Source organism: Camellia sinensis, chromosome 14 (genome assembly GCF_055761805.1).
Source record: "Camellia sinensis isolate YWXY chromosome 14, ASM5576180v1, whole genome shotgun sequence".
Taxonomy (NCBI): Eukaryota; Viridiplantae; Streptophyta; class Magnoliopsida; order Ericales; family Theaceae; genus Camellia; species Camellia sinensis.
Genome location: NC_138974.1, coordinates 48578364 through 48591642, shown reverse-complemented (window position 1 = coordinate 48591642; position 13279 = coordinate 48578364). Strand labels below are relative to the sequence as shown.

The 13279-nt window shown below is 37.7% G+C and overlaps 1 long non-coding RNA gene across 1 annotated transcript; it reads left to right on the top strand.

The window, feature by feature from the left end:
* Nucleotides 1-621: 621 nt before the first annotated feature.
* LOC114278522 (uncharacterized) lies at nucleotides 622-7317 on the top strand. Its single transcript, XR_003634953.2, has 3 exons — nucleotides 622-832; nucleotides 3810-3881; nucleotides 6852-7317. It is a non-coding gene; the product is annotated as an uncharacterized LOC114278522 (long non-coding RNA).
* Nucleotides 7318-13279: the final 5962 nt, after the last annotated feature.

The following is a 13279-nucleotide window of genomic DNA, read 5'->3' as shown; positions in this document are numbered from 1 at the left end:
TGGAAATGGCGACCAACATTTTTTTTAGTCGCCAAAAAGTAAAATATTTAGCTACTAATTTTTTTTAGTCGGGGTATATTCATTATTGGCGACTAAAAAAAAATTTAGTCACTAAAAATGCCAGAATTGGCGACAAAAAAAAAACTTAGTCGCTGTATATTGACTTTTGGCTACTAAAATATTTAGTCGCCGAATGGAAAATAAAAAAAATATTTTTTTCTCTTTGGCAAAAACTTACTTTCGGCGACAAAAAAAAATTTAATCGCCGTATATTGATTTTTGGCTACTAAAATATTTAGTCGCCGAATGAAAAATAAAAAAATAATTTTTTCACTTTGGCGACTAAAGTTTTAGTCGCCAAAAACTTACTTTCAGCGACAAAATTATTTTAGTCGCCTTTAGCTCACTTTTTCCGACTAAAATGTTTAGTCGCGAATTGTAATTAAAATTTTCAAAGAGAAAAATTGTCATTGATTATTTTTGGCGACTAAAAATTTTTTTATCAGCATTAGTTCATGTTTTGGCTACTAAAATAATTTTAGTCATCATTTGTTAATATTTCCCGACTAAAATTTCGTTGCCAAATTTGTATACAAAATTTAGTGGGAAATATTTCATATCGGCGCCTAAATTTTTGCCCAAATATGTTAGTCTTCACATGGTTCTATTCTAGCTCTCTCTTGCTCTCTCTCTCTCTCTCTCTCTCTCACAGAGAATCGATCACCACCGTCCCTCATCTCGCCGTCGTAGACGACCACAGTTTCCGTCAATCTTCCACTGTCGAACATCACCACCACAGCTCACGATTGCCTCGCCTCCCATCGACATTCAGGTTATTCTTTGTTCTTCTCTCTTTCTCTCTCCCCCTTCCTCTATTTCCCTATTTCACTCTAACTCTAGGGTTTTTTTTTGATGCTGTAGGATTTTGATTTCTATGTTTCGAGTAAATGGGTTTTGATTTTTGTTCTAGATTTAGGGTTTTTTGAATTGATTATCGAGTAAATGGGTCTCTTTGCTTCAAATCTATTGATCTTTTGCCTTTTTTTATATTTATTTTTGGGGGCTGATTTGTACAATCTGATAAACCACTTGAGCTTGTTTGGGGAAAATTTCTAAATGAGGCTATCTTGGTTGTTTCTTCTACGCATGATGCTTGACTTCTACCTAAAGCTTTGGTGATTACATTAATGGAGGGATAGTTGAAAAGGTAGAAGATATATTTCTTTTTGTGTTTGCGTGTAACACATGCATTTATAAATAGAGTTTTTTGTCCCCCATCTTATAGGAAAATAAATAAATAAATTGGATTTAGCAAAAGGCACTAACAAAACAAAAGGCAACAATTGAAACCTAATCAACTTTAGCTAATCTATCCAGAAATGGATCAGCTTTCATAATATATCTATGACAAAATATTGTTGATTTTCAAGAAGTTATCACTCTGTCCTATCACATTACTAACTATGACAAATTTAGTCCCTGCCTTGCATTGCAGGCTTTCCTCCTTCATCATCATTTCTTTACTAGCTTTATTTGACTTCTAACTTTTTTATACATGGGTTATTATACAAGACACCTTAGATATATGCATGAGTAACACTATCACATGAAGCATTCTAAGTGGTGAAACTAATGTAAACTTCATTTTTTGTAATGAAGAGGGGGAAGACTTAAACCATGTGTTGCTCTTTTGTCCTTTTATCTAGAAGGTTTGGTCTCATATTATCAGATGGTGAGGCTTGCAATGGGTACTACTTGGTTCTGTGAATTGCTTAGTACAATGGTGGGCTGGTATTAAATTTAAAAAACAGAATAATATCATCTGGAGGGCCATTCCTTTGGCTATGCTCTGGTCCATTTGGAAATAGAGGAATAATTGCATTTTTAAGGGGTCATAGCCATATATAGGGGAGCTGTCTGAGACTATTAAATTAAGGATTGCAATGTGGATCAAAGTATCCTGCCGCTCTTTGGATTTTTCAATTAATGATATTATTTTCAACTTGCAAAAAGTCAAAGTTTGCATTAGGGGGGATTTGTTAGCAGGCCTAGGGTAGAGAGATCCTTGCTATCTATCCTAGTGGCGATTTTATTCTTTTGCATCTATAGAACTACTAACTGTTCCATTTACAAACAAGAACTTGGGTTAACAACCCTTATTGAATTTGCACTATTGATTTCATGTGGTGTTCAATTGTAAATTTTTATCAAAAAATTAGTTGTCTAAGTACTATAAATGTTTTTAATATATAAAAGAAGTAGAAATATTAATTTGGTTTACAATTTTTTCTTCATAATAATAATAGTAATAGTTTCTTTTTTCTCCAGTTGCTCGTCAAACTTGCCATTCTAAAGTGCAGAATTTATTTCATGATTTATAATTGTGAATGGAGGAGTAGAACTATTTAATTCTTTTACTTTTTGACTGCATGGTTTAAGTAAAGTAAATTTTTTAAGCAGCAATTCGTAAATGATGGATAGATAGTTTGTAAGGCAATTTGTTACAACATGTATACCCCCAATCTCTTGTCTTGTGAACAAACACAATGTCTAAATTTCTTATAATTTCAAAGTTTTGACTAGTTGTTTCATTGTCAATGCTTGAGTTAAATAGGATGATGTAATCCATTTATTCATTCGTTTGAGTAGTTAAGGCCATTGGTTTTAAAATAAATTTGCACATCTATCACATGTATGTAGGATTTATTAGAATAACAAACTAATTAATTGACTTTATGATCTGTTTAAATTAATGACTTTATGCTCTGTTTAATTAATGACTTTATGCTCTGTTTAATTAATGACTTTAGCAAGTTCACAATGAATGGTTTGTATCGCCAATTTTCTTGCAAATCAAATAATTCTAGTGGTTGTTAGATACTTTTTTGCTCACAAAATTTTATGGTTTCATAACTTTCATTATTTGTGTGTTGTTCCTGTAAGCATACTATATGTTATATAGCTGCTGATTTGAGAAGATTTAAATAAAATAATCTTACAGTTAGGAAATATTTCTAGATTATTTTATGATCTTTATTTCCAAATTTGTATATCTTATAACTGTGCCTTAGGTTAGGGAGAGGCAATTGAGTGGAATGCCTATTCCTTTTGAGTTTGAGGATTGTGATAGTGATGATTTCAAGGATCTTTTGATGAATAGGACTCCTTCAAATATTATTTATTGAGCAAAAGTGCTTGCAGGCCTCTTGGAAGATCAGTATATGACAGAGACTCATTACTTGTTTTCCTGATGAGTGTGTCATTCTTTTGCATGCATTATTACCATGATTTCATTGCAGACTCGTTAGCCAACCATGCAGCAGTTTTATTGTCAGTGATTATTTTCCTCTGTTTGTTCTTGCTTTAGAAGGCTCTCTTGTCTCCTTGTGCTTTCTACATTGGGTTTGTCTGATGTAGTGTCATACAACTTCAACCTATATAAAATTTAGACAAACTCTTAAATTCAATATTAGATTTTTTTTTTAATAGCTTTATTAATGTTGATAGCAATTGATGATGGTGTGTAGCATTTGGGGCATCTTTCTAAGGATGATGATCATGATAAGATTCTACAGCTATGTAATATAATGATTAAGTAATATTTCTGAAATTTCACTTGGATACACAATTATGATTTTGTTTCTGAACTCATAAGCGAGCAATTGCATTTAAAAAGTAGTGATGTGTTTCATATTTGATTATTCTTGTAGATTTACTTTGAGTCGTTTTTTGTTGCCCCTCCCAAAATATCCTTCTCGGTTATGTGCTCTTATGATATAATATTTACTTGCATGAAATGAAACCGGCAGGTGGGTGACACGGGAAGAGGCATTTGCTGCATCTGAAACTTCTTCAAATTCAACTAAAAAAAAGCCCAAGTGGTTTATCTCTGCATCCCATTTATCTTGTTGCAGGATTTCATATTAATTGATATTTGATTAGAATTTGATTACTATGTATCATTATATCTTCCTCTTCTCATTACATCATTCTTATTCAGCTAATTGCTCGTGATGATAGGATGTGTAGCTCTCTTTAAACTATCTTGATTGTTGTTTATCAAAATGTTTGTGCCCAATTTATCCTCATGCTATAGAATGCCCTTAAGAGTATTTGTTTATATGAAGCTCTAGTATTTTTGAACTTCTTGTAGCTCTCTTTAAACTATTTTTGCTTACTTTTTTACTTTGAGCTTTTGAAAGTCCAAACAAAGCTTTGTACAACTTTGAATTCAATCAAACCAAGATTTCTTTAGTTGTTCTATGAAAAAAAAAAGCAAAAGCAAACCAAACAACTGGTTTACTTTGTCGAAAATGTCTTAAACTTAGTTGGAAAAAGGCATTCTGGGGGGCAAAAATACAAAACAGCCCCCGAACCACTCCATGGATGTCATGGGCGGCTTTCTCATGAAAAATAGGACCCATAGGGATAGATGACATGTAATTAGCATGCGTACGTTGGGAGTTAGAGTCGAAAATGCCTTAAATTTAGTTGAAAAAAGGCGTTCTGGGGGCAAAAATGCAAAATTGCCCTCGAACCACTCTATGGATGTCACAAGAAGATTCCTCATGACAAATAGGACTTGTGAGAACTGACGGAACATAATTCGGACCCGTAGGTAGAGAGTTAGAGTCGAATACATCCAAAACTTAGCCGAAAAAGGGCGTTTCGGGGGCAAAAATTCAAAACAGCCGCCGAGCCACCATGTGGCTCACACGGATAGTTCCCCCATGACAAATAGGACTTGTGACCACTGATGGAATGTAATCTGGACCCGTAGGTTGGGAGTTAGAGTCGAATACGCCCTAAACTTAGTCGCAAAAGGGCGTTTCGGGGGAGAAAATTCAAAACAGCCCCCAAACGACCGTGTGGCTCACACAGACAGTTCCCCCATGACAAATAGGACTTGTGAGATCTTACAGAACATAATTCAGACCCGTAGGTTAGGAGTTAGAACCAAATAGGACTTGTGACATCTGACGGAACGCGAGTTAGAGCCGAATATGTCCTAAACTTACTAGAAAAGGGGCGTTTTGGGGGCGAAAATTCAAAACAGCCCCCGAACCACCATGTGGCTCACACAGATAGTTTCTTCATGACAAATAGGACTTGTGAGAACTGATGAAACGTAATTCGGACCCGTAGGTTGGGAGTTAGAGCCGAATACGCCCTAAACTTAGTCGAAAAAGGGCGTTTTGGGGGCAAAAATTCAAAATAGCCCCCGAACCACCGTGTGACACACATGGACAGTTCCCCCATGACAAATAGGACTTGTGACAACTGACGGAATGTAATCCAGACTCATAGGTTGGGAGTTAGAGCCGTATACACCCTAAACATAGTCAAAAAAGGGCGTTTCGGGGGGTGAAAATTCAAAACAGCCCCCGAACGACTGTGTGGTTCATACGGATAGCTTCACCATGACAAATAGGACTTATGAGATTTAAAGGAACATAATTCAGACCCGTAGGTTGGGAGTTAGAGCCGAATACGCCCTAAACTTACTAGAAAAAGGGCGTTTCGGGGGCAAAAATTCAAAACAGCCCCCGAACGACCATGTGGCTCTCACACGGATAGCTTCTCCCTGACAAATAGGACTTGTGAGAATTGACAAAACGTAATTCGAACCTGTAGGTTGGGAGTTAGAGGCAAATACGCCCTAAACTTAGTCGAAAAAGGGCGTTTCGGGGGCGAAAATTCAAAACAGTCCCCGAACGACCGTGTGGCTCACATGGATAGCTTTGTCATGGCAAATAGAACTTGTGAGAACTGACAAAATGTAATTCAGACCCGTAGGTAGAGAGTTAGAGCCGAATACGTCCAAAACTTAGTCGAAAAAGGGTATTTCGGGGGCGAAAATTCAAAACAGCCCCCAAACCACTGTGTGGCTCACACGGATAATTTTATCATGACAAATAGGACTTTTGAGAACTGACGGAACGTAATTCGGACTTGTAGGTTGGGAGTTAGAGCCGAATACGCCCTAAACTTAGTCGAAAAAGGGCGTTTCGGGGGCAAAAATTCAAAACAGCCCCCGAACGACGATGTGGCTCACACGGACAGTTCCCCCATGACAAATAGGACTTGTGAGAACTGACGAAACGTAATTCGGACCCGTAGGTTGGGAGTTAGAGCCGAATACGCCCTAAACTTAGTCGAAAAAGGGCGTTTCGGGAGTGAAAATTCAAAACAGCTCCCGAACCACCGTTTGACTCACACGGACAGTTCCCCCATGACAAATAGGACTTGTGACAACTGACGGAATGTAATCTGGACTCGTAGGTTGGGAGTTAGAGCCGAATACACCCCAAACTTAGTCGAAAAATGGCGTTTTAGGGGCGAAAATTCAAAACAGCCCCCGAACGACCGTGTGGCTCACACGGATAGCTTCTTCCTAAAAAATAGGACTTGTGAGATCGGACGGAACGTAATTCGGACCTGTAGGTTGGGAGTTAGAGCCGAATACGCCCTAAACTTACTCGAAAAAGGGCTTTTTGGGGGTGAAAATTCATAACAGCCCCCGAATACACCTTACACTTAGTTGAAAAACTTGCAACACTTAGTTCAAAAAGCAACAACTTTATTAAAATAACATCTTCATATTCTAATAATTGTCTTTATATATTTATAGGACAAAGAAATTACATATTACATTGTTTGTGTTGGTTGGAATAAATATTGCATGATACATATATATATATATATATATAGATGTATACTTTCTTTTATTTCTAGGAAGACATTTCTCGATTGTTCTACCTTAAATGCTAGTTAGAACATGTTCCATATGTCTGACTGAATTGATATTTTGTAACCAATTCTAATGTTTCATTTTTTGTTTTTCTTTGTAGATGGCTTTGTTGCGTAGACTTGTGGATAATTCATATTGGTGTATGGAGAAGAATTTTCACTTTTGTGTAGAACTAATATAATACTTTTGTCGTCCTCAGCTTTTGTGTAGTTCATTGTTACTGATACAGAAAACTTTTGGCAATGAATAGATAATGATTGTCGTGGTACATAGATCACCTTCTGTCGTGGTACATGTATACCATTTGTCGGTGTACATATAAGATGTTTTGTCATGGTCCATAGAAAACTTTTGTCGTGGTACATATATCACCTTTTGTTGTGGTACAGATTACGACGGTAATTTGTACCATGCCAAATGGTAATTTCGCTTGGTAGTAAATGTATTTTTTTGTATACGGAGGGCTTTGATTTTTGTATGATATATTTTGTATGGAATTATTATTTTAGTTTGGACAATAGTTGATTTGTATAGACTTTGATGTTTAATGCTATTTACTTTTGGTATATGGATGCAGATTGTGGAATGATTGATAGTATGTATCATTTTGTTTTTATACGTATTACAGGTTGCATTGCATATGGACAGGTTGTGGAAAAATTATAATTTCGCGATAAAATATAATATCATGTTTTTGGCGACTAAACAATTAGTAGCTAAAAAGAAATTGGGAAAAGACATTTGGCGACTAAAAGTTTTGTAGCCCAAAAAAAAAAAAGACATTTAGCGACTAAAAGTTTAGTAGCCAAAAAAAAAAAAATAGGCATTTGGCGACTAAAACTTTAGTAGCCAAAAGAAAATCAAACATTTGGCGACTAAAATATTTCGTAGCTAAAAACAAAAAACTAAATTTTAAACACACTTTTGGCAACTAAAATTTTAGTAGCAAAAAATGTAGAACTTTAGGTGACCAGATATTTAGTAGCCAAAAGAGGAACTCTTTGTCGACTAAACATTTAGTAGCCAAAAATGGGGACTTTCGGCGACTATTTTTTTAGTAGCCAAAAAAGAACTCTTTGCCGAATAAAATTTTAGTAGCTAAAAAGGTGGGACTTTAGGCGACTAAATGTTTGGTCGCCAAAAATGGTCTAATTTAATTTAATGTCAAGCTTTTGGCGACTAAATATTTAGTCGGCAAATGAATACATTTGGTGACTAAAATAATTTTAGTCGCCAATTAGCTTTCCCGACTACTCTTCGGCTACTAATTTTGCAACCAAATAATTTTGTCGCTAAAGCCTTTCGGCGACTAAAAATTGACTTTTGGCTACTAAAAATTTAGTCACCAAAAGTGAAAATTCTTGTAGTAGGAGTAGAAGCAGATTTACAACCCAACATACCAATACCCTTAAGTAAGTCAAGAGTGTACTTCCTTTGAGATAAGGAAATCCCCTGCTATGAGCAAACGACCTCAATCCCTAGAAAATACTTGTGATTCCCCAAATCCTTAATATCAAAGGTGTGCCCCAAATCCCGTTTTACTTGATCAATGTCTATAGAGTCATCATTGGTGAGAATGATATCATCCACATACACCAACAAGACTATACACTGACCTGTAGAATTACGATGGATGAAGCAAGTATGGTTTGAATGGCACTGAACAAAGCCCATGGAGATGATGATTGAGCTAAAATGACCAAACCAAACTCATGGAAACTGCTTCAAGCCATACAAAGACTTGCGCAGTTGACATGCTTGCCCCGAATGCTCCCCCTCAGTTCAAAAATCAGGAGGAGGTTCCATATAAATCGTCTCAAGAAGATCCCTATGCAGAAAGGCATTCTTGACATCAAGCTGATAAAGGGGCTAAGAATGGGATGCTGCAAGAGAGATGGGTAGACGAACAGAAGTAAGCTAGGCAACTGGTGCAAATGTAGCGCCAAAATCCTTGTCAGGAACTTGAATGAAGCCCTTGGCCACTAAGTGGGCCTTATAATGGTTAACAGAGCCATTAGGCAGGTACTTAATAGCAAAGACCCATTTGTAACTCACGGTACTCTAGCCAGAAGGTAAAGGAACCAAATCCCAAGTGTGATTCTGTTATGAAGCTGCCATTTTAGTCTGCATTGCCTCCACCCATTTTGGATTCTGAAGGGCCTCTGACACTGACCGAGGAATAGACTCGGACTTAAGCTTGTCGAGGAAAGAATGATATGTGTCGGAAACCCTATCATATGAGAGATACTAGGAAATGGGATGATTAGTACTATACAGATAACCCCAACGGTTGGGGGGATGTTGATCCTGAGGAGGATTATGACGAGGAAGAGAAGGAGATGTATGCAAAGGGAAAGAATTACCTAACCCATAATCCGAAGAGGTGGCAGGAGGGGGCTGAGCACAAGGGCGTTGAGAGTATACCTGCAAGGAAATGGGGGAAGGAGGCGAAGGTGGAGGATGAGAGGGAGGGGCAACCTCATCCGCAACCTCATCCAAAATGGAGACCGGGCGAACATTTTGTTAGGACTAAAAAAATGAAGATCCTCACAAAAAGTAACATCTAGAGTATGGTTAAAGTGACAAGACATGGGATCAAAACATTTATACCCTTTAGACATGGAAAAATACCCCCAAAAGACACAACGAATAGACTTGTCATCTAACTTAGTGCGAGTGGGACGCCGGTCCTGGACAAAACATGTACACCCAAAAACACGAGGCAAAAGAGGAAAAATGATAGTATTAGGCATAAGAATATGGAATGGAGTAAGGCCATGTAACACACGACTAGGAGTTTTATTAATGAGATAGACAGTAGTAAAAACAGCCATGTGCCAATAAGACTTGGGCACACTCATACCATAAAGAAGACAACGCATGACAGACATAATATGACGGTTTTTACGTTCAGTCACACCATTTTGTTCAGGGGTCTAAGGACATGTAAGTTGTTGAAGAATACCCGTTCGATTAAGGTGTGAACGAAACTCATTAGAGATGTATTTCCCATCATTATCAGAGTGGATGTTCCTAACATTGGTACGGAATTGTGTCTTAACCATTTGCAAAAACTGAACAAAGATGGGAAACACATCAGACTTGTGGTGAAGTAAATAGACCCAAGTACACCTAGTGCGATCATTAATAAAAGTCACATAATAACAATGACCCGTAAAAGCAGAAACAAGAGAGGGACCCCAAACATCAGAATGAATAAGGTCAAAAGCACTAGGGGCACATGTCATATGTGGTATATAATTAGTACGGATATGTTTAGACAAATCACAAGTAACACAATGAAATTTAGAATCCTTGCAAACTTTATTTAATAATGGAAAAAGTTGACATAAATATTGAAAGTTAACATGACCCATACGGGCGTGCCATAACTCTAAAGTTTGAACAAAAAAAACACAAGATATAGAAGCAGGCAAAACAAATGCTTGAAAACTGGCTAAAGTTAGAGAAGGCTCGTCTGGTGGATCCCCAAAGTAGTATAGCCCATCGCGCTCATATCCTCTGTCAAAAATCCTCTTTGAACTTAGGTCCTATAAAAGACACGAAGAAGGTAAAAAGATGAGGGCGCAATTAAAGGTTTTGGCAAGACGACTAACAGATAAGAGACTATAAGCAAACTTGGGAACATGCAACACAGAAGATAAAGTGATATCAGGAGATAAAGACCCAACACCCTTATGTTGGATAGAAGAGCAAGAATCATCAGCAAGACACATAGATTGGGGAGCAATAGTGGGTGCAGGAGAGGAAAGAAAGAAAACTCAGTAGTCATATGATCATTAGCCCCAAAATCCAGAATCCATGAAGGATTAGCAAACCGAACAAGGAAAGCATTAGAAGTACCTGTAGCAAGGGTGACAGTAAAGGATAATGGACCAAGAGAACCAGTGGTAAGAGACCCAAGTTGGGCCTGAAGCTAACCAATCTAAGTCTGTAACTATTGTAAATTGGGGACATTAGGAGGCTCAGAAGTAGGAGTAACTTCCTCCAAAGCAACAGTGCGAGCAGAGCCAAAACCATGTATAGTAGGACCGCAAGGACGGGAAGGGCATTGCCTTAACTGAGGATGCAGTTTGAAGCGACGGGCTTTGACATGTCTAGGCGCACCACAATGATGACAAGTAATAGAACCGATGGAACTCTGAGAACCAAAACTCGCAGCAAAAGCCATCTGATCTACTAAAACTGGAGGTACTGAGGGAACACTAGGCTAAACCAATCGTCGGCAACGCTTATCACTGTCAATAATGGCAAAAGCCTTATAAAGAGATGGCATGAGTGATGTGTTTAGAATTTGAATTCGAAGAGATTCAAATTCAAAGTTTAAACCCATGAGAAACTGATAAGTGTGCTGTCGGGCAAGCCTCTTGGACACAAGGAAGGCGGCTTCTGGTGGAAGGTCAGTCAAAGGCTCATATTGAGCAAGTTCCTCCCAACGAGCCTGAAGATATCCAATGAATTCAGCTACAAATTGGCCAAGAGAGGGCTGAGAGGCCTAGGCTATATCCTTGTAAAGCTCGAAGATACGTGCATCATTGTGAGCATGAGCATACATCTGTGACAATGCCTGCCACAAACTCGGAACTGTATCGTAATAAAGGAACATATGATAAATCTGATCTTCCATGGAATTGAACATCCATCCCAATATAGTGCCGTTATTGATATCGCACTGAGCACGTATAGGGTCAGTCCCAGCTGGCAGGGTAATAGTAGATAAAAGCCAATGGGCCTTTCCTTTTCCCCCAAGATAGAGTTTAAGGAAACGGCTGCAAGCAGCAAAATTTTTTCCATTTAACACCACACTCGTAATACGATGAATAGGAGTGTGATAGGAAAGATAAAATCAGTACTTGGAATAGGCACAGGTTTGGTGAAGACCACAGTAGATACCTTAGTAGGAATGGTAGAAGATGAGTTATCCATGGGGAGATGATGAGGGTTGAAATAGACAGCAATACAGCAACACAGTTCGAGATCAACGGCTAAATGCTACCGAATAAACATGGTAGCCCACAAAGAAAAAAAGGAGGTCCAAAAAAGTGCTTAAAGCATCAGCACTAGACCTTGTAAAAGGGAAAAAAAGGGTTTAGACCACCCTAAAGAGGGTATCGAACCAATCTAGGCCAGGGGGAGACCTAGTCGAAGTACTGTAGGCCAGGATGAGACCTAGTTGGCAGCAGCAAGGCCCTCGGCAGGTGTAATACAGTCCTATCAAGGGGTATAGGAGGGAGGGTAAGTAGTTTCGGGTGGTGTAGGAGTGGTGGGTTAGGCTGTCGAGTGGTCTAGAGGGAAGAGGAGGCCTGTTGGCTACTGAAGGAAGAAGAAAAAAGATGAAGAAACTGCTGATACCAAAAAGAATGAAAAGAATTGTTTTGGCTTACCTATGAATGAGGTAGAGCCTTGTATTTATAATGACACAATATTACAAAATAGGAAACGAATACAAAATATGTATTAAAAAATAGGGATTGCGCTTTTATGTACAAAAAAAGAACATTGTCATGGTATTATGGTGAATGATTCTACAAATTTTATTTTTGGAAGAATAGTATTTTCTGGAAAAAAAAAAAAAACTGTGAATCTTATTATATTACCGTTAAATTTAGAACCTACAATAAATTTTTTTTCCCAGTACCAAGTCTTATATCTCACTCTTGTATATCCACCTAATAACAAGAGATTAAAAAAAATAAAAAAGTAAATTACAAAACACCACTAGTCTATATAACTAATTAAGATTTCTTGTTTTAGGCAAGCAATGATCAACTGCCAAGTTAACTGCAAATAATAAACCACTATCAGATAGACCCAACAACTCTATATATTTTCCACCTCCTAACATCAAAGCCTCTCTCTCTCTCTCTCTCTCTCTCTCTCTCTCTCTCTCTGCCTTTGCAACTAGTGAGCACCATATTCAAGAAACAACCAAGAAGAATGTCTCAAAGCAGAGAAACTGGTAAAGCTCTTGATGATGAAGACTATTCCTTTCCCGTTGACATATATACTGACTATTTTCTTGATGAAGGAAATGCAAAAGAGAAAGCAAAACAAGTCTCTGAAGATCGAAATTCATTGTCTTCAACTCCATTGAAGACTGGTTCTGAAGCAGAGGAGTTTAGCAAGATGACTACAAAACCTTCCAGAGAAGGAAATGTTGATCTACCCTTTGATGAACTGACTGTTCACAATGACGAGATGATGAAGATATCTCATAATAAATATGGGTAATTACTTGTTCTTCACCTAAAAACTGATCAGTCTTAGGGTTATCTTTCTCGAATTTCTTGAATTCTTTTCATGTAACTGCATATGAATGAATATGCAGCATACATTGATAAAATTGAAAGAATTTTGTTGGTTTTATGCCTTTTTAATTCCAATTCTTGGTGTAGACGCGCCCGTGGGCCTCATGCTACAGTTCGGACTCAAATGGTCACGGTCCTGTATCTAATCTCGTTGAGTGCAATGCAAGACTGATGAATCATCAAAGAGTCCAAATCCGGC